A 21,132-nucleotide genomic window follows, 5' to 3' on the forward strand; every position below is an offset into this window, starting at 1 on the left:
CCCTCCTCGCCTTCACGGCTGCCCCTGGGACCCAGGAATTGCTCGGGTGTTTGAACCTAAGGCTGACATGATGTACTTTTCTCCACAATGTACAAAACTCTTTGCAAATTCACTTATTTCTTTTAGAAAAGCCATTTGTGACAGGCAGACAGCACACGGTGCACAGGTTCCAGCAGGATGGCTCAATACTTTAAACATTTTTAAACAAATTCCTACTGGTTTCTTCCATTGTTGGCACACTCACAAGAAACTTATATTTTTCTGCTTGCATTCCCTCCTTGGACCTGCCTGAATTCCCACATGGGAAAATATAAAACAGGAGGTCTTCAACTATTTATTGAGCAAAGAACTGTAAATAATGCCGTACGGATTTTGCAAATACAGCTGTTGAGGTAATAACTACCTCAATTAAGGTTTTGAAACAAAATTGTTTATCCTAACTATTCACATGAAGTTTTATTTTACAGTTAATCTCTCTGAGGAGTTTTTTTTTTAAGGTTCCATTTCCTTTGAAAGGTACTTTTTCTGCAAATGAACAAAACGTGACCGTAAAACTGAGAGTTTACTTTTGCTTAATGAAATTCCTGCATTTTTGAAGGTTGCAATGGATTGCTGTCAAGAGGGGACACACAAAGGCAGGTAAACCTAGCAAATACTGTATTTTACAGGTGCACAGGGGTTTGGAGTGGAGGTCTTGCAGCATGAAATGGGTCAGAACACAGCAGCTGACCATTATTCCGAGCAGACTGGAGCACGCTGAAGGTTTCAGGTTGCACCCAGCAGTGCAGGGGGCTGCAGCTGTTCCTCCCCCAAAGCAGGTCCAGCACAGGGACACAAGGTAGAGCAAGAAGCTGAAGTGGCTTAACAGAAAATTAACTTCTGGGGAGACACATTAGTTCAGTGTTGGCCCCTAGAGCTGCAAAGACTGACCCTGCAGTCACGCCATGTGCAAACCTGCAGCGAAGGAAGTGCCACAAGCACAAGGCTGCAGAGCTGGGAGGATCAGCCAAGCTGCCCTTGCTGCAGTTGTGCTGGGGAAGTGCACCCCATAAAACAAAATGCTACCCCAATGTTTTCATTTCAATGCAGACATATATTTTTTTCTCCTGCCTCTATTTGGCAGCTGCAGAAATTTATTTTATTAAAAACAAAATTAATTTTGCCACCAGTATACCAACATAACCAGTTAACACCCTTCAGGTTTTTAGAGACACAGTCATCTCCTTAAACATTCAGCTGTTCCATTTCCCAAAGCACACTCAGAACTGCAGAACTAAAACACAAAAAGCACTTCTCTCCTAAGTACACACACAATTACTTCCAGGCTGCTCTGTTTTACTTACTCCAAGCTGTTCCTTCTGGGTCCCACAAAGCAACAGAAATTCAGAATAACCCAATGAGTTCTAAAGCAGAGTCAGTACAAAACATGTACACACAGAGAGAATGGCAGGATCATCATTTTCCCCAATTGTAAAATTCAGCATCACCCAAATCAATACTCCAAACTCCACCCTCTGCAGGGCCTGGTGGAGGCAGCACACAGAGCTGCAGGTGCCAGCACATGGGAGCCCAGTTCACCCAAGGACACGGGACAGGCTGATGCTGATTTCAGACACACTCTGCTCAATGACAGCCAAGGCAACCACTATCCCCCAGCTCTGGATCCCAGCTCTGCAGCAGGACAAACAGCCAGGTACATCCCAAACACCATCCCTGGGCTGCTGCACCTGGGAATCCTCTCCTGATGGGAATTAGGAGCTGTGTGGATGTGTGTGATTCTGCTCCTGATGGGAGCCAGGGCAGCTGGGAAGGGATGGTGGCATCCTCAACAGGCACAGCTGCCTCCCAGCACACCTACAGCTTCCACTGGTAGGAAATTAATTTCTAATTCTCTTACAAACTTACAAACCTTGTTTAAATAGAATGCAAACTTAGAATCATGTACTAATTCTAACTCTTACTAAGAATAGGCATTAGAATAATTCAAAAGTATTAATGGATTTTTAAAGTGCTATTTAATACTAACATGTCAGGTTGCAGAAAAATATTCTGACTGACATATAAAAGCATCACTGCTAGACTGATATCCAAACACAGCTTTAAAATAAACTCCATTAAAATATGCATTAGTATAAACATGGTACTAGAAAAGCACTTTTAACAAGAATTTCCTTTACTAATTGTTATAATTCTAAATTTCCCATAAACACATTTCTGTAAGTTCAACACAAGCCAGATGTTAAATCCTTAATACACTACATGTAAAGTGAAACCCATTTCCAAGGATCACATACATTACAAGCATTGTCAGTTAGAAACCTGTGTCTCAACAACTCAGAATTTTTCCGTGGGACTAAACAAACAAACCCACAATAATCAGCAATATGCATATCTGGAAGTGACAAATGACCTAATAATGCAATGTAATTTAAACTACTGCAAAAGATGCCAGAACTTAACACAAAACCAGTCCATTTTCTGTTCAACTGACTCACTCTAAGTTCTCCACAAGAATTGCCAGTGCTGTGACTCGATTTAGAATTCCAGACCCATATAACTTGCACATAATGTAACTCATGGAGTTTAAAACTCCACAAGAAAACATCACACATTTATCAGAGAGAACAAAGATGCAATGCATCACTGGATAGAAACAGTTACACCAATAAATCATTCATCTCATGCAATAATAAAATTCTGGGAGAGAGTCTCCAAGGCTGTTTGAAATTCCCGTAAGGGAAGGACGACACGAAGCGACTCCAGACTGCAGCAGCGACTCGTGGCCACGGCCAGATGGAGCCTGCCCAGATTTGCCATGTTTAGACTCCTGTTTTTACATCACGATGTCTACTTCACAGCATTGTTCCACTGTAAACAAAAGGCTTCCTTTTCCACTTCTCCTCCCTCACTCCACTCCAAGCCAAGAGTAAAACAAACCACAAACCCCCCAGCCCATTGAATTCCTCCTCGGTGCAGCTCCTGCATTCCCGTTTCCCAGCTCACGGAGCGATGGGCTCGCTGCCACACACGTCACCCACCCTATTCATGTGTCCACTGTGTTTGATACGCCTCTCTAGGGGTAAAGGAAAGAAATCATGCTGCCACTTCTGCAATGAAGATAGCAGCCCTCCCTAGGCACTGCAAACCCTACCAGAAAGCTTTACAAGTCTCTTTCATGGAGATTCACATTCATTCAGGTTAAGTTCAGTAAGTAGTTGGGTTTGGTTTGCCTTTTTTTTTTTAGCTAGATACCAAATGTGTAAATTAAAGGTGAATGATACAAATAAACCGTGCTCATAAGGGCTCTGTGTAAATGAGGGCTTCAGCCACAGCTCAGTGAGAAGGAAGCAGAAGTAACACATGGGAAAATTAAAGAAAACAAAGGCTATTGGGAATATCTGCATTTCCTGGTTCAGGGTGGATGGAGCCTCTCAGACCAGCCAGGATGTTTCCAACGCACAACTTTCATACACTATAAATTCCATTTCTCTTCTCCACCCTCCTCCAAAATGGCCTAATCATCCCATTTCACCCATTTTTCAACATCTGAAAAACCAACCACCACTGTACCATGGAGCTGTGGGACAGACATCACTTACAGAGACTCAAAACTGTGCTGTCACCTGGGGTGGGGGGAACAACACAGCTTTAAATTAAGAGCCATTAGAATGCTTTAAAGGAAAAAGCCAGCAAAGATCAATTTTCAGACAAATTTCAAAGTTATTCTTTCTATTTCTCATATCGGTGACAAGTATAAAATCACATTCCAGTAAACAATATCAGGGTGGGAAATAGAAATCCATTAAAAAGAAGAAAGAGCAAAGTTGCAGGATTCTTACGTCTCAATTATTTCTTACCTTCCTGCAATATTAAAAAAATAGTCCTTAAAAATATCTTTAGAGTATCATTACCAGAATTAACTAATCTCAAACTGCAGAGGTGATTTTTATATCCAAGTGTGAGTGAAGTAAATACGTATTGGAAAAAAATAGTTTTTAAGAGCTCAAGCAAAGAAAAGGGGGTCACTCTTACCTCAAACTCTTAAAATTGTACTAAAAATCTTACCTCAGTCCTTAAAGACTTCTTTATAATAAAATAACATACTTTATATATGTTAGTTTTTAACCCAAACAGAAGCAATTAACCTAAAATTATCAACCTGTAAAATACTTAAGGGAGTACAGGATCATTCCTCTGATGGGTAAATAAAAAAGGTACCATGGAAATTCACCCATCTATTTCTCAGTTTGTTTTGATAGGAACAGGAGTGGGGGGGAAATTTAATGGGAGAAATAAATGAAGGAAAAATTTAATGGGAGAAATAAATGATAGCTCTGCCTGATGTATTTCATGCACTGTGCTGGGGACAAACCTGCCAGCAAGGAGCAGAGCCCTTGGATTTGTTTCACTGCAGTAAAACTCTCCACCCTCTGAATGAGCTGTAGTAGAGGCAACAACAAAAGAAATCCATGATCTAATTACCAAGTGGACAAAAATGCCCTGAATTTTACAAAGGGCTCAGACAAGAGGCACCTGCAGCTAAGTCAGGCTCCTGGGGTCAGGGATTGTGGGTCCCTGCCAGCGCTGTCAGGACATGGCCACACGTGGGATTTCAACAGGAAATCTCCAAACTCTGTCTCTGCTGCAGACATGGTCCCTGGGGAGCACCACTACTGCTGGGGCTTTGCTGGGAAGAGGAGAAAGGAAAAGAACCAGGAAAAAAAAAAAGAAAAAAAAAGAAAAGAAAGACCCCAAAACTACAGACATCATTTACCCTGCACAAGTAATTCCCATGCCACTCCAGCAAAATGCTGGACATATTGATTTTATCAGTACTACCAAAAGGATTGTCAGATGCTTTTTAAGAAATAATTCCTAAGTCATGAGAAAAGCTCGGGCAACAACTTTTATTAGGGAGAAAAAAAGAATTCTGGCATTTCAAATATATGTTTAAGTATTTATTTACAAAAAATAATCCTCTTAAAATAATGTTAAAGAGTTCAAGAGGGTCATGATTTTGATACTATCACTAGCAAAAATCATTAATTAAGCATCTGCCCTTAATCCAAACTCCTTGTTCAGCACAATTTTGTTGTATTACTACACCTATGTACTGACATTATATGGGGCAATACAGATGAGTAATGTACTCTTACATCCTCCTGCATTATCATCAATATCCACAACCTCAGACTTTCTGTCTCCTTCATAATATGTGGATCCTGCCTCTTTCTTATTTAGTACAGTTGGAATATTCAAGCACAATATCCCTATATTCACTTTTTTTTAGAAAATTTGTTTTAGTGGAAAGCTTTCAACTCTGCAAGTTGCCTCTCTCTCTTTGGATCTTGTCAGTTTGGTTTCTGCCAAAAATACAGCAAGGTCAGCAGGAAGGTGTGGGGACTACACACACACCTTTACCTGGTCATGCCTCTGATGATTGAACTCTGTCTGTACCTGCAGAAATGCAACATCATCTAAATCAGGAAAACTCTTGCACACATGGAAAAGCAAGACAATGTCACCATTCAATCATCATCAAAACTCTCCTGTAGCTCAGTCCAGTCTTATCCCCCACCACACACCCTCATCTCCAGGAGATTATTACATCATTAGCCTATAGCTGAATAAACTGAATAAGTTATTGCAGTCCTTTAGTATGGACAGATTCAGTTTGGTTCCTCTGTTTAAACAGATGTGTCCTACAGAACAAATCCAAACAGTTTAAGAAGCTGCTGCTGTTGAAGAGAGATGAGCTAACTGAATGAGCAATCTTATTTATTTTTACTGAAGTAAAGTAACTTACAGGAAAGCCTTGGTTTTGTTTTACTTTGGTTTCACACAAGTTGCTTAAATTATTTACTCAAATCAGTACAATTTACATATTACTGTAAGAAATAATATAAAAGGGAATTTAAAGAAACAGAACACCAAGAGATTCAGATGAAATAGCTCACCAGTGCGTGGAAATAAAGGATCTATTGCCATGCTATTTAAACTACAACTTCAGAAACCTTTTGGGAAGATGCAATGCTCAAGAAGTAAAAGTACAAGAATTTTTTTGAGAAAGAAGAACACAGAGTAGAAGATATTAAGCAGGGTAGAGTGAACATTAAGAAAGATAATGGGGAAGAGCTGAGACTGAAAAGAGTGTAAGGTGATTACATGAATGCAAAAAGTGTAACACTGTGCATCAACACTCCTAGCAGTTCAGCAAATGGATGAAAACTCAGGAAAATATCCCCAACAAGTTCAAGAACGTGTCATTACAGAAGGCAGAATGGCATCCAAGTATTTCCAAGGACCTCACACCAGTTAAGGGACATGATGGGGATTCTGAGGGGACACAGAAATGGAAAAGCCTCATTTCCCTGCAGACTTTCACTCCAGAACCCTGAACCTCCTGCAGTTCTGCTCACAAAGTGTTACACTGAATAACTTCTGATTTCTCCCATTTCTTACCTGGCTGCACAAGCAAGGTAAGAGCAGACCAAGTTTCCCAGAGGAATCTTTACATGCATTTTCTGACCACGCTGCTCCTTGGACATCTCAGCTGCTAATTGAGTGCTATCCCAGGGCACCCAAACAGAATTATTTGCTAAACAAATATATTAACTTTCCAAGTACAATGTTATTTCCTTTCACAACCATCTTCTGACATCTCAATTATTTAATACTAAACACCTTCCAGTGACCTAATTCCTTTAGTTTCTCTATCATTTATGTATCTTGGAGCCAATATGACAATTTATAATTGTATAAAGTATAATTGTATATAATAAATAAGATATAATAATAAATTAATTATAAATACCTGATCAGTTCTATGGAGACAAGGAGGGCAGAGGCTTTTTCCCTTTTACATTGTTTCGTCCAACTTTGTAAACTGTACCTCCTTTCTGCATTAACTAAATTTAAGAATTCATAAACATATTTCCTGTTCATCTTTCAGCATTGTAGACTATGAGTAGCATTGTTAATGTTAAAGTGATGCAAGTTTTTAAAATACTAAAAATCAAAATGCAGTGATCGATAATGTCCTACATTAAACTACATCTCCAGCTAATCATGTATTTTCACTAAATAAAAGCAAATAAACTGCAGTAAATCATTTCAGGGAGCTGTGCCTGCACTCCTGGTGCTCACTAAAAGGTGCTGTTGCTGAAGGGTCACAAGACAAGAATGCTTTTTAGGATACACACAAACATTTTGTCCTTTAGCTAAAAATAAAAAAAATACCTAAACACATTCAAAGTTCCAAAAGAGATTAGAAGAAACAAATGAGTCTCACAGATCTTGCTCCTGAATACAGAGTGTTCTTCAGGAGACAATAAAAACCCCGGGATTGGAGAAGATAAAGTGTTAATCACATATTTGGTGGTTTATGAGCCAAAGCAGTCTGAGGTTTAAACTGCTTCTGCTCAGTGCTCATCCCATTCAGAGACGATGAATCATTTCCCATTTGGCAGCACTTCTGCCTACAAGGCTTGTCTTCTGTGAGATTTCTCCTGTAGCCTTGTAATAGATTTGCTAATTTGGTACACCTGACTTTGAGCACAGGCTATTGTTGCCAGCTGTCAGACTAGACCTCGTCCTGTTTATCAGACACATCTCCAGCAGCCCCAGCCACAGAAACACAGCGCTGCTCACTAATCCCGGGCAGTAAATTACTTTCTAATATCCTTGTTTTTCTTACTCTGCCAAAATACCAACACATCACAGATTTAAAGCAATAGCAAAATCAATTTATCCTCAGCAGCTGGGCTCATACCAGTTGATCCAATAATCACTTTTTAAAGTCATTTTTACTGTTTCAGTCATTCTGCCCATGAATTTCTGAGTTCCAGCAGTACAGGTTTGACTGTTTTACACAAAGGTAACATAAGCTCACAGGGAGTGTATTCTAGTTTTTTAGGCAGGACTCCACAAATTTTGAAAGATAAATCAGAGCAAAACAAAGTTTTCAATGCCTTACACGTTCTGAAACATTTCCCCATTTCCCCCAGAGCTTTGTGCATGCAAAAGACAGTGCATTACTTGCTGTTTATAAATATTTGTGTGGACAGAAGCTCAGGGTAGGGGCAACAGAGAAAACACAGGGAGAGTTGGGTGGGTTTTGCTGTTTTGGGTGGTTTTTGTGGTTTGGTGTTTTTTGTTGTTGTTTTTTTTTTTTTTTTTAACTTCCTTACAGTGAAACATATGAAAAAACAATTTGTGTATGATATTGTTATGCCTAAACAAAATCTACCAGAACTTAATCCTTTACATTGCAGATGACATAAATCAGGTATACAGACACACAAAATGCAGCCCTGGTCTGTACAGGTTTCACACAGAGTGCTCACAGCAACACATGCCCACATAGTAGATGCTCTTTTGATACTCTTACTCTTCTAAATGTTGTAAACCTCAGTATAGAGAATGCACATTCAGCTAACAAAAAATACAGAGTATTGATGTTGCTGTCTCAGGGGGCTGTGGAGCCACTTACTCATCTCTATCATTAAATCTGGCTGCTGAATTCATGCTGAGCAGTCAAGGAAATGCACCTGGACTCTTCCACCTGGGACTGACTTGAAAGGCCAGACAGAAACTGTGATTCAACACCCAAAGAGCATTTACCATGAGCAGCTCCCACACCACCCTGTGGTTTCCTTCTGCTGTACCTGTCACCAAAATGAAATTTCATTTGCCTTGGAGCATAGCAGAGAATCCCCTCTGACCCTTCTCTCATGACAAAATCCATCCAACACCACTGCAAACACCCTGAACCTGCAAAGGGATCACAGTCTGGGAGCTCAGCTGCTCTGCCAGCAGAGAAACCTGGGAAAGAGAACAAAATCTTGGGATTTTAGGAAATGGAGGTGAAGTAGAACAAACAACAGACTCAAGAAACATAATTATTTCATTGCCTTGCACCAGCTACACAACCAGTCTAGTCCCATGTAAAGCTGATGTTCTTGCAAGTCAAAACACCTGTTTATATATATATACACCTGTATATATATATTAAAATATATAAAATATATATTATATAATATATAAAATAAATATTATATATATTATATAATCTATAGTGCATATATTTTATATATACTATAGATTATACAGTATATATAGATTTTTATATATATACACCTATATATAGATATATATATACACATAGGTTTATATATATATAGGTTTATATATATATATATATATATATTAGGTTTATATACATATACCTGTGTATATATATAAAGGTTTTTCTTTGTAACATTTGACATGATGAATCAGATACTGCATTTCAAGTATTATTCATCTGTACAACTTAAGCTAGCCCTGAGGAACTATTAAAGAAAAATATTTGCCAGGAAAAAATAACCTAGAATATATGATTCATTCATTTCTGAAACAATAAAATGGGTCACTATAACAAAAATAACTATATTGTAAATACTTCAATTAAAACGTAAAAAAACCTCTAGCCAAATACAATGAAGAAAGCATGCCCTCAGAATAAAAACAAACCACTAAATGTGCACATGTGTGCAAATAACAAAACATCTTGCTGAAGAAAGGTAATTTTATGAAATGCAGTTAACACCATATCTGATGTAAATGGTTCTCTGTTTTTTAGGGATTTCATAGTCTTAGAACAAAGACACATCCCAACTCTCAAACATAACTATTCTCCTAATAAACTGATAAATATTTATTTCAACAGAAAGTGATGCAGGTAGTGTACACCTAAAAACCAAACATATCCTGAACATGCCCCTAGGAAGCAGACAAGGCTATGACTGACCTGAAATCATGATAAAAGGGATCAGCTGAACAAAATCATGCATTTAATAACTTTATAATTGTCCAAAGCACAAAGAGGTGTGAAAATGAACAGATTTAGGCAAAGGAGCAGACTTTGGTTCAGACTAGTGTCAAACACTGGGGGAAAAGTGAACCACTGTTATGTATCAACAAATAACTATACAATATGAAAACAGTCTGAAAACTTCATTTTTTCTTCCTAGTTAGACAATACTCAGTTTACTTAAAATGAAACCTTGCAGTTTCACATTTTATCAGTTTGTTCATTTTTAGTTTTCTAAAAAAAAATAACCACCCATCTGAATGCACCCATAACTTCTCCTCACTCTGTCTAGCTTCAAACTGCACATCTGCCTGTCTCTTGCTGGAGATACACCTGCCCAGAACAGGTGATTTCTGGTTTGTTCCTGCACTGCTCAAACTCTTTTGCAGGCTCCTTTGTGTGTGTTTCATACAAACAGAGTGTCAAAGTGGTTCACAACACTGGCAACTCAGTGCAAACAGAGCACGGGGCACTAAATCAAGCCCCTGGCACGCCCCTGGCACTGGAAGATGCTCTGGTGCAAATCCAGTGGGGATAAACTGTAAAATTAAATTTAAAATTAAGCTGTAAATTAAATTGCCCTCTTCTATACAGAAATATTCACAAAGAATGCAAGATCCATCCCAGTGTACAAATGACGACTGCCATAGCTCATAGCTTTCTCTGTCTGCTTGATATTTAACATATTAACATTGACTCTAACTAAAAAAGTTCAAATCTTTCATACTATGAACTCCTCAACAGCAGATAACACTTCTCTGAAAACTTGTAACTTCTGCAGTTGCATTAATTGTAACTCCAGAACTCTTGTGAAAATACAGCACATAAATGAGCCAAGGAAACTTAAAAACTACATAATTCAGTCATAAATAACAGCAAGATTTCTGGCCCTTTTAAAGTAAGAAAATATCAGCATTAATGAAATGACCAAGATATTCTCACAATCAAGGGTCTTTTAAAAAATAAGTCTCAAGTTTGCTAAAAGCTGAAGAATTCCTTTTGTTCTACACATAAGGAGTAACCCTGATCTTATCTGCAAGGCTTTTTAGAATTATGTTCTGAATCATGGCCACTCAGAAGCCAGCCCTTCATTCCCTGTTTCTTCCATATAGGATCAAGGTGGTGGACATGTGAAGCAAAGGAACAGATGGGAGAAATTTTGGGGTGGGTGTTTTTTCCTGTTTGTTTTTTAAATTCTGGCCTCTTTCCAAATGTAACCACTCACATTCTTCGCATGTTATGCATCTTGAGCTCTTATAAAGCCCCCCTGCTGTAGGTGACCCCTTCTTCCCAATGGAACAGATCACCAGCAGAACATCACATGGGCACAAACAGCATTCCCTGGACAGAAAGCCAAGTGTTGAAAGGGCTGGAACAGACTCTGGGCTCCCTCTGTGACCCTGTGTCACATCCAGAGCTGCAGCACTAGAGCCCAGGTACCAACACATCCCCAGTGCCAAAATCAGACTCCAAAATCCTCCCATTTACCCAGACAGCTCCTCGTTCAGGTCACTCCCTTCTCCTCTTCCCTCATGCAGCTTTTGTGCCCTGTGCATTCCAGGCAGTGCCTCTCTCCACCCCAGGAGCTCACTGAGCTCAGCTTTAGGAGACAGAGCTCAGCTCCTCACTAAAGCTGCCCAAGCCTTACCTGGCTGATCCAGCCCCACCTGCCATCACCGTGTCCCTGTGTGACAGAGCCTCTGCCCCAGAATAAAGCATTCACAAGAACAAAGCTTTTCTACATGATGTGCAATGTATTTTTAATCTTTTAATCCTTTTTGAAACTGGTTGAAGTTTAGCAGAATCTTCCCAAAATAAATGTGGTCTGATGTAGCTCCTCAGCATGACAAATGTCCGTGTTAGCCAGCAGCACTGAGCAGTGCTGATAATGGCAAGTGCTGACTGGAGCTGGCATTGTTAGCTCCAGCTTGGTATTCCAAGTTCAGCCAGAGTTATAAATTCCACTGATGGAAGTAAAAGGCCAAGATGTTCAGACAGACAAAGCAATTCCATGTTCAAATGACACAAAGTAGAAGCAAGTGTGGGCCCCAGAGCTCCCAGTCCCCACAGTGCTGAAGGGACAAGGAGCAATCCAAGGGTCAGGGTGACCAGGGACAATTTTCCTGTCCTGCAATGACAAGGGTGGGAGCAGGACAAGTGCATCTCCAGACATGGACCACACTGCAAAGAACTGTTGAAATGCGGACAATGAGGTTACTAAATTCCAATAAACTTATGAAAAATAGAAAGCTTTTGAATGGGTCCAAAGTCCTGCCCAGTGTAGATGAAGTTACATTATGCTGATACACAGGAAATAGCTGACTGATTCTACAGGATGAACAATTCACCAGAGGAAAGGAACTTTCAGGAAAAATGATAAATATTGTAATGAGGAAATCCGAGGCACGTATTCACAATGCCACATTCACATCTCACAAATGAACAGAATTTCTTCATGATCCTCTGGCCACAGAAGCAAGTGAGACACAGACAAATATAAATACATAGGACCTCCCCCAGGCAGAATAACCTCTTGCTGTTTGGGAGGGGAACCAAGAACTTTACTGTCTATCCTGGTAGATGAGACTACAGAAGTTTTAACCTCCTTTTACCCCCCTCATAACAGCTTCTGAGAGAACATTGTGAACTGTGGGAACTGCTTGAGGAAGGGAGAGAAGACTTCACAAATATTTTATGACAAGCCAGGCACGACGCACGTACTACTGAAAATTACTCCAAGTCATTTTTTCCTTAAAGGCCTTCTCTTTTCCTGCTACAGAAGAAAGCAGAAGCCAACATTTTAAATCATCTTTCAACCCAGCTCTTAAGAAGAAATCCCAAACATGAAGGATGTTCACAAAAGGGCCACAGGGTTACATGACAGCATAACTTCAGCATAAATCTTGTCCCCTCGCATTAGTACAATCACAAAGATTTAAAACCTTTAACTTTTAAACAAAAAGCTGATATCCAACTATTGAGGCAAATTGGAATTATTGCATAGCACCTGGAATTTACAGACAGCATTTGCTTCTGTAAGAAACCAAGGGCACTTCTCCTGTGCAGCAGCATTAATAAGCTTGAACAGAAGACAACAGCAGTTTTTCCCCATTCCAACATCTCTGACCAAGAGTTTATTATAACTATGTGAGAGACATATATATCTCTCTATATCACATATATGACCAAGAGTTTATTATAACTATGTGAGAGACATATATATCTCTCTATATCACATATATACATTTGAAGACTGTTCACCAGCACCCTGTGCTTCACCAAGCATCCAGAATTGCTAGTCAGACATTTAGAAATGCCACATATACAACCCACTGGAAATTATGAAAGATGGCACAAAATTTTGTTACCATTCTTCACAAGCTTCAATTAACAAAAACCTTCTGCAAAATCAGTATAAAGCATTTTAGAACTTTCTACTACAATTCCCTAAATAAAAGCCCTAGAAAATTTCTGCTTTTTCATGCATTATGCCCTTCTTTAAGTGTGGGCAATTTCTGTGTCATACACAGTGCACTCAGGCTTAAAGAAGGCATCATTTTTAATTAGTACTGCTGAGCAAGTGCTCTCCAGAAGATGTGAGGATGAGGTGCTTCACATCTATTTCAATGAGCAATGGGTATTTTGTTTCCTTTAAAATACCTGTATTTGTATTATCAGGGTGAAGAGAAATGCTCAGTATCTTCAGATTTCCACACTGGCAGTGCAATCATTGAATCATTACAGCCTGGCTCAGAGCTGGACTCCTGCACATTTCTTTACATTTTAGCCCAAGCACAGGAACCCACATTTGTTTTCTGCTTCCACTATAAAGTGACACAAAACCTGGGAAACTCAGAGTCCCTTCACACCCCTTTGTCACCTCTTGAACAACTGTACCCCACTCTGTCCTGTTTCACCTCCACAAATGACCCCTTCTGCCTCTGTTTGGCACCACCTACACCAGCTCTATCCTTTGAAATTTCTTATATCATACCACCCTTTATAAATTAAGACAGAAGAACTTACTCTGCTGCTAAACAAAAGAGGACACCTAAATATTACTACAACTAAGCACAATGCTATTACTCATCTAATCCTGCACAGTCTTCTATACAGAGCTATAAACTATTTTATAATCCACCAGGGAAAATAATAGGAAGAACTTCTTCTCTGAAAATAAATATTTATAGATATTATAAATAATTTCAGAAGAAGGTGAACATTTTCTGTTAAGAGTCAAACTGAAGGACTATTTGCCATAAGGATAGCCAAATGCTTGGTACAATAAATGCCATGAATTTCTAATCCCAGGCAGTTAAGCATGAATGTAATTCTATGAATTTTATTCAGACATGTTTGGTTCCTTTGCACGCTTAAGGATTTATTTAAATTTTTTTTAACCATCCATGTCCATAAACATCTAACCCAGCTACATCTTTCCTCCCTCACCAGTAATAAAATTAATTTTTGTACATTTTATGTTTTTTGCATTAAAAATACCTGCATTTATTATTAGATTGCCTTTTACTAAGATGAACAACAAATTACTAAGTACTCTCCATCTACTTTCCTCATGTACTACGATATGCACAAAGCAGGAGCTTTATCATACATAATTTTAGAAGTGTACAGCCCAGTCTTTGTCTGTATTAGAAAGAAATCTTTAGGTTGACCCAAGTTCAGAAAATGCCTCCAAATATTGCCAACACAGATTCCACCTCCAGTTAAATACAAGCACAACTGCATCTATAATTGAATTTATGTATGCATCTATATATAAACTCCAAATCAAATGGTTAGCATGTTAAATAGAAGCATCATGACAGATATAATTAGTTATTACTCCATTTAACTCCATCAGTAATGTTAAAATCTGGGTCAAGGCAGAATGAAAATGCCACCAAGAGCCTGCTGGTCTGTGAACCTGCCTGGAGCCAGCACTCATTTACACATCAACCCACCACAGTCCTCTACAGCCAGAGAAGCAGGGGGATGCCAAGAGATGGACATAATGTGGATATATTCCTCAGCTCACCCATCTGACAGCACAGGATGGAGCAGAGGGACATGTGCATCCCCAAAACTGGTGCTGTGGGTTGGAAAGCTTTGCTATGGCATTGTCACTGCTGTGTTTGTGGCAGGATGGCATCACACATGCTGATTTAAGCATCAGTGGCACAATGTGGGTACACAGGTTTACTGTGACCTGTAAATTACACAGCCTGGACATTCTCTGCATATTTGAAACAACTCAAATGAATTGTTACAGAAAGGAAGCACTGAAGCTGTTCCAGTGAAAATCCCACAGCCATGGAGTGACTCTCCCTTTCTCCAAGAAAACAAGTCTTGTAACTTGGGTTAAATATGCACTGGCCAAGAGTCACTCCACAAAATCACCAACAGGATACAGCCACAGAAACTCACATACTGCTACTTTTTCTTTCACTTTCAGAATTTTGTAAATGTGAATAACACTTCATCAAAAGCAGTATGAGTTACTCATTTCTGGGGATATCAGCCCTCTGGTCTGATCTGCCTAAGCAATAACAAGAAAAAGTATTTTGAAGTGGAAAAAAAGCAATTCCCAAGAGTCTGCAGGATGCTAAAGTACAGCTGATAGTGCACACAAATATGGCACATGAGCAATAACTGAACACAAATCACCCCAAGTGCACAGTCTCAGAAGGCCCAAAACAAAACCATCTCCGCTGTGGATTTAAAAGAAACAATGTTCATGGGCAGAATGTCAAAAGATAGTGGATCTAAATCCCAGCTTTACTTGGTTTATCCTTTTTATGATCTTCAGCTTGTCTATTCTCTATCCTGTATCAGTCTCCCCCTTAACCTCAGATGATAATGCTCAGCCAGTTTTGTCCTGAGCTTTGTTATCAGCAGACAAAGACTTCTTCAAAGTTACAAGCAATCTTATCTATGCTTTCACTGGAAGTACTCAAAGATGAAGTAGTAAGAAAAAATCAACAATTTGCTTCCTTGAATATATTACTGACAAATGTCCCTCAAGATCCTGATCCTGTTCCCCACACAGGGATGTGCTTTGCTGACAGCAGGCACACACAGCAGCTCCAGCACTGGGGCGAATCCTCCCAGCTCTCAGGAGTCATGGGATGATCTCAGCCCTGCACGTGTGATGGGCATTCACATTTTATACATTAAAGCAGGCACACAGCAGCCAGGGCAGGAATGCACTCGTGCCTCTCAGCCAAGTCAGAAGCCAGCTCACGTCACTGTTGTGAGGAGAGCAGGGAAGACACCCAAAGAAATCATCCACCCTTCTAAAGGCTGCAAGGAAGGTCTGGCCCAGTGGTGAGATGTCATTCCAAGTACGATGGCAAAGCAAGGAAGCACTTCAAAGGCCATGAGATAAACCAGAACAAAACATTAAAAGCTGTCTTCTTTCAGGGATCTACCCATTCACCTTAAAGACACAAAGACAAAATGTTTTCATCTGGGGCCTGATCAGATTTTTCAGTGTGATTAACAAAGAAAACAGAAAATAATTTGTCACCACTAGATGAGATTCTCAGCTTTGTCCAGCCACACAGAGACATTACAGTACAGTGTAAACTCTTCAAACTTCACTGAAAACTAAAATTCTAAATATTACTTGCTAATATTCCACCTCCAGGATTACTTTTATTGTTTTTCCCAGTGATAGCTTTAATTTTTTTAAACATTAGCATTAGGACTGCCTGCAGATTTCCCATATGTCTCCTACACATGTAAATCCCTGCCAGCTTCTTTGTGATGCTGTGCTGATTGTACAGCCACAGGTGAATAGTGGGATTTTTAACTGAATTGCAATCTTTTAACTGAACCCTCCCTGTAACTGTTTCCCTACTGCAATTTCCTCCCCCAAATCCCTTCTGATCTTTGTTTTCCTTGCCATGATACCCCATTATGTACTCTTGAACACAGACATATAATTTTATACCCAGATGAATAAAACTTTGTCGTACAAGCTGAATTCATAGAAACAAACAGCTGAAACTGCTCCATACAGCTGCTCAGTTGTTTATTACAATTCTTTGGCATCTGTATGATCCACAACTGATTTATATGTATATAAATATCTATAACTGTACACTGTGTATAGAAGAAAGGATATATTTACACACACACTTCATACTTTGATGAAAATACTGAGGACCAAGCAGCCATCAGTCCCTGCACGTCTGATCAGACACATGTCTATTGACTTTGTTATGACTGCACCAGCTTAATCCACCGACTATGTAATTTATTGATTGGGATTTCTTAATGACACATGGCTTACAAAAACCAGTACTTAAGTCAAATATACCCTCCATGAAGGAACCCCATTGTTTTATTGCTGACCAAAGCCTATCTAACTACAGGCTGCTGGTGGGAGAGGCAGCCCTGCCCTCTTTGCAGCTCCTTCTCTGTATCCCTCCTCTTCAATACAAAAACCATTTTTTTTTCCTGGTAGGATTAGCTTTCAGCTCATCCCAGAGCTAACAGTTGCTGGAGTCAACACAAGGGAGGGCCCAGAAAGTGAAGCCAGGGACTACAAAGAGAAAAAAGAAAAGCACTCAGATTCTAAACTGACCTAAAATGGCACTACAATTTCAGTCAACTATGAAACCACTGCCTTGCTACATACAAATATAGGGAGCTCCTTTATCAATTGATTGATCAGATGTTCCCACAGTGAAGCTCTCAAATCCATAAACTTCAGTCCTGCTTCCACCACTGTTGTTGTTATCTTATTGTATTTCATATTTCTAGAGTCCCATACTCTTGTTATGATATTCTTAAAGTCCATACCTTCTAGCTGGTTTTCAGCCATGCAGCTCCTCTCTGCTGTGCAGTTCCTCATGGCTTCACAGGGGCTCCTCCTGGGCTCTCGACCCACCCCCTTTTATCCCAGTTATCTTTGCAAGCCACAGCTGCTGCCCAACTAAGGACTTCACAGCTGTGGCTCATTTGGAATAACTAGGACCCACTTATCCAACACACAGATTTTGTAGGGACTCTCACTACACACCACCACTGCTGGAAAATTTAGGATTCAGGTAAAGCACTGTCTCAACTGGATTAATTTAAAACTTTGATTTATCCACTGCAAAAACCAGATGTGAACATTCCACATTGTTTTACAAAGCTCAGGAATATTCTGGCTTTTTATGAATAAAGGATGTTTTGCAAGAAATATCATTAGCATTACAACCAGAGTTTCTATGGTCTGGTAAAACAGCAGCACTTTCTCCTCCAACACTGTAAGTTCCCAGTGCAGTCCCACCTTTGTACTGGGAGGGCTGAATGGACAGTAAAGCAGCAAGAGAGAAGAGAGAGGGGCAGCACATGAGATGCTGATCCATTTTCCACAACACAACACCCAGTGCTTTTATTTCTCTAATCAGCAAACCCTGCAGGAAAGCTGGAAGCAGTAAGAAGGAGGAAAAACAAATCCAACAACTCTTCAGGCCTATGTCTGATTCTGTACCAGCAAAACTCTTCCAGCTCATTCCAGTTTTATCCATGGGATATTTATCACCACTTTTTCCAGCCCAGTGTAACTGGGTTTTGTGGCTATGGAAGTGTCCTTACTTGTTAATAATTCAGAGACAAACACTACCTGCAAAACATGAACTAAATAAACTTCTGCACTGAACCTTTACTCAACATATTCAAATGCTCACTGAGTTTTGAGGACTTCAAACTGATTTTGGAAAGTATCTCCTTGATAAAAACACCTTCAGAGAGCTGTCATTGATCTCCTAAGTGAAAGCAGCCACATGTGGCTATTTTAACATTAGAAAATTCACATAGTAGGATATAAAATATTTACTGAAAACAATGGTAATTTCTCAGTTTTCTGAAGAATGAAAGATCAACACAATTCAACAATGGGGTGAACAAAATCAGCATGTTCTGACTGACAGTGTAGTGTATTTACAAATCCACGCATTCAACACAACACTGAGAAAAATCACACTAGGAATGGAAGGGGATGATTGCACTTGCAGCTTTTGTAGAATTTTAATGTACTCAGGATAGGACCAGATCAAATGGTGGTAAATATGTGAGAGTCAAAGAAGCTTTCCTTACACTTCCTTGGACATTGTTATTACAAGCTGCTAAGATAAATTTTGCAGAAGACTAGTGAAATTCTAGACTTTAGCTAATTTAAATTACACTGCCTATATTTTAATCAGAAACAAGGATTTACACCTCCTGCTAGAAGCATCATCAGAAGCCATGACCCTCAGATTTTAACAATTATCCAGAGATTTTTTTTAAACCCAGGATTATGTGAACTGTATCAACATAGGTATCACTAAACACTCAAGTGATATTTGCAACAAACAGCCAAACCTTTGCAAAAGAATAACCTTTTGTAAGAAATGTATCACACAGATGCACTGTAATCTAAATAAAAACTTACTAGAAGTATGCCACCGCTGTGGCTTGTCTCTGTTGTGGAACCCAGACCTAAATAAACTGTTAAACACTTAGTGTAAAGGTATGCCAAACATTTCTCAGAACTTTCTTAAGGTCTCAACAAAGAGTCAACCTTTTTTGCAAAATGAGGCCTAGGTTAAATATTTTATTTGGCTCCTCAAGATGGACTGAGAAGTTGGGCACTAGCTCCAGATCAGTTCTTGGACTCACATCAAACATTACCCTGTCATTTATCCAGTCAGTCAAAACAATGTTTTCCATCTAAACCTTTAATGTTTATGTCCTGAAAAACTGCTAATTGAATCCAGTTCTTGAAATCCATTTTTTAATCTATACCATCTAATTTAGAGATACTGAACAGAAAAGATAAGCGTTGAACAATGATTGCAGAATTAATCCCATAAACATTCAAGCCAAAACAGAAGACTGCTAGTTTCATAGAGCCAAAGAAAATTAAGATTAAATAGCATTTGTCAGTTTGAGAATAAACTTTTAAAAACACTGGATATACAGATTCTTTTAATTCCAAACAGTTTTAGAACTCAAGAGCCCTCCAACTGCTTTTCCAATCAAAAAGGGTAATCAAAACCACACAGATCACTTAAAAGTATTCCTAGGCAAGAAATGACAACATGTCAGCTGAATTAATAAAATTCATTGTTTTCCTTAAACATGTAAAGCTTCCTTACAACAAATGACCCTACGTGGAACAGCTCCCCATTAGCTAAAGAGAAAATACCTCAAGCTGCTCAGCTGGAGACACAGGCCAACGTTTCCTATAAGCTTCCAATAACAGAACTGCTCCTCAGTGCCTGCCAGAGCTGCTAACCCTGGAACAGTCCTAAAAAGACAATTTTGCCTTCATCCCATGCTCTGCACATTCCCTTCCTAAAATACAAGATTCCAAGAACACTTAAACCATTCCTTGGGGTTGTACCTGCTGCATTTGGGGGCTGGCCACAGTGAGTAAAAGCACAGGCTGCTTCTGGTCACAGTCACACTCCCCTCAACACACCGAGATTGTCACAGACACAGTTTCAATATATGCTTAATCCTCAATAAAAATAAAATATGAAACGAATTCGAACACAAAACACAGAGGTGAGAAAGACAACTCCCCAGACAGTATTTTCCATGCTTTTAAATAAGGCTACAGACCATTTGTAATGTTTCAAAGATAAGCAAGTCTGAGCACTCACTGCTCAGGGAAAGAAAGTATTAAAGCAATAACCTGAGGAGAAAGCTACAAAACACTCGGTAAAAACAAGGCAGCACTGTTCCATGCAGCAGCAGCTATGCTCATTTTAGGAGTTTTATTTCCAAGTATAATATAGAGACACTCACAAATCTCCATGAAAACTAGATTACAAATCTAGTCTGAGTAATTCTAAAGTAAAACATAAGCAGATACATTTTACTATTCCTGTGAAAATAACATACTTGGAAAAATCAGTATGAAAACACCTCTCTTTATTAGGCATTAAACTGGAGATATTGCTCACACACCTAAGGTAAATATAACAACTCTTAATATTTTAAAAAATATTTCTTTTGCAGGCTGCTTAGCTAGACTATATAAAGATGGATATTTACAGTGAAAATCTATACTCTTGTAATTGCTTACCTTCGTGTACTGATGCTTCAGGACACACAGTATCATTTATGTGCTGTAGAACTTAACAATACTTTGAAGAAAAGAGCTAGATCCAAGTGTCCTGAATTTTTTTAAAGAAAGCTCCAGCAGAATTTCTAGTATTTTTTTCCTCTAAGCCTGTTTATCTGGGATTTTATATGGAAAAGGGCATAATTTTAAGTATTTAAGACCAGATTCTTTT

The 21,132-nt window shown here is 39.1% G+C and overlaps 1 protein-coding gene across 1 annotated transcript in view; it reads right to left on the reverse strand.

Moving 5' to 3' along the window:
• Positions 1–21,132, reverse strand: part of SMURF2 (SMAD specific E3 ubiquitin protein ligase 2) — a 60,530-nt gene that overhangs the window by 38,614 nt on the left and 784 nt on the right. The gene's annotated exons all lie outside the window — the stretch shown is intronic.

This window comes from Melospiza melodia, chromosome 24, assembly GCF_035770615.1.
Source record: "Melospiza melodia melodia isolate bMelMel2 chromosome 24, bMelMel2.pri, whole genome shotgun sequence".
Taxonomy (NCBI): Eukaryota; Metazoa; Chordata; class Aves; order Passeriformes; family Passerellidae; genus Melospiza; species Melospiza melodia.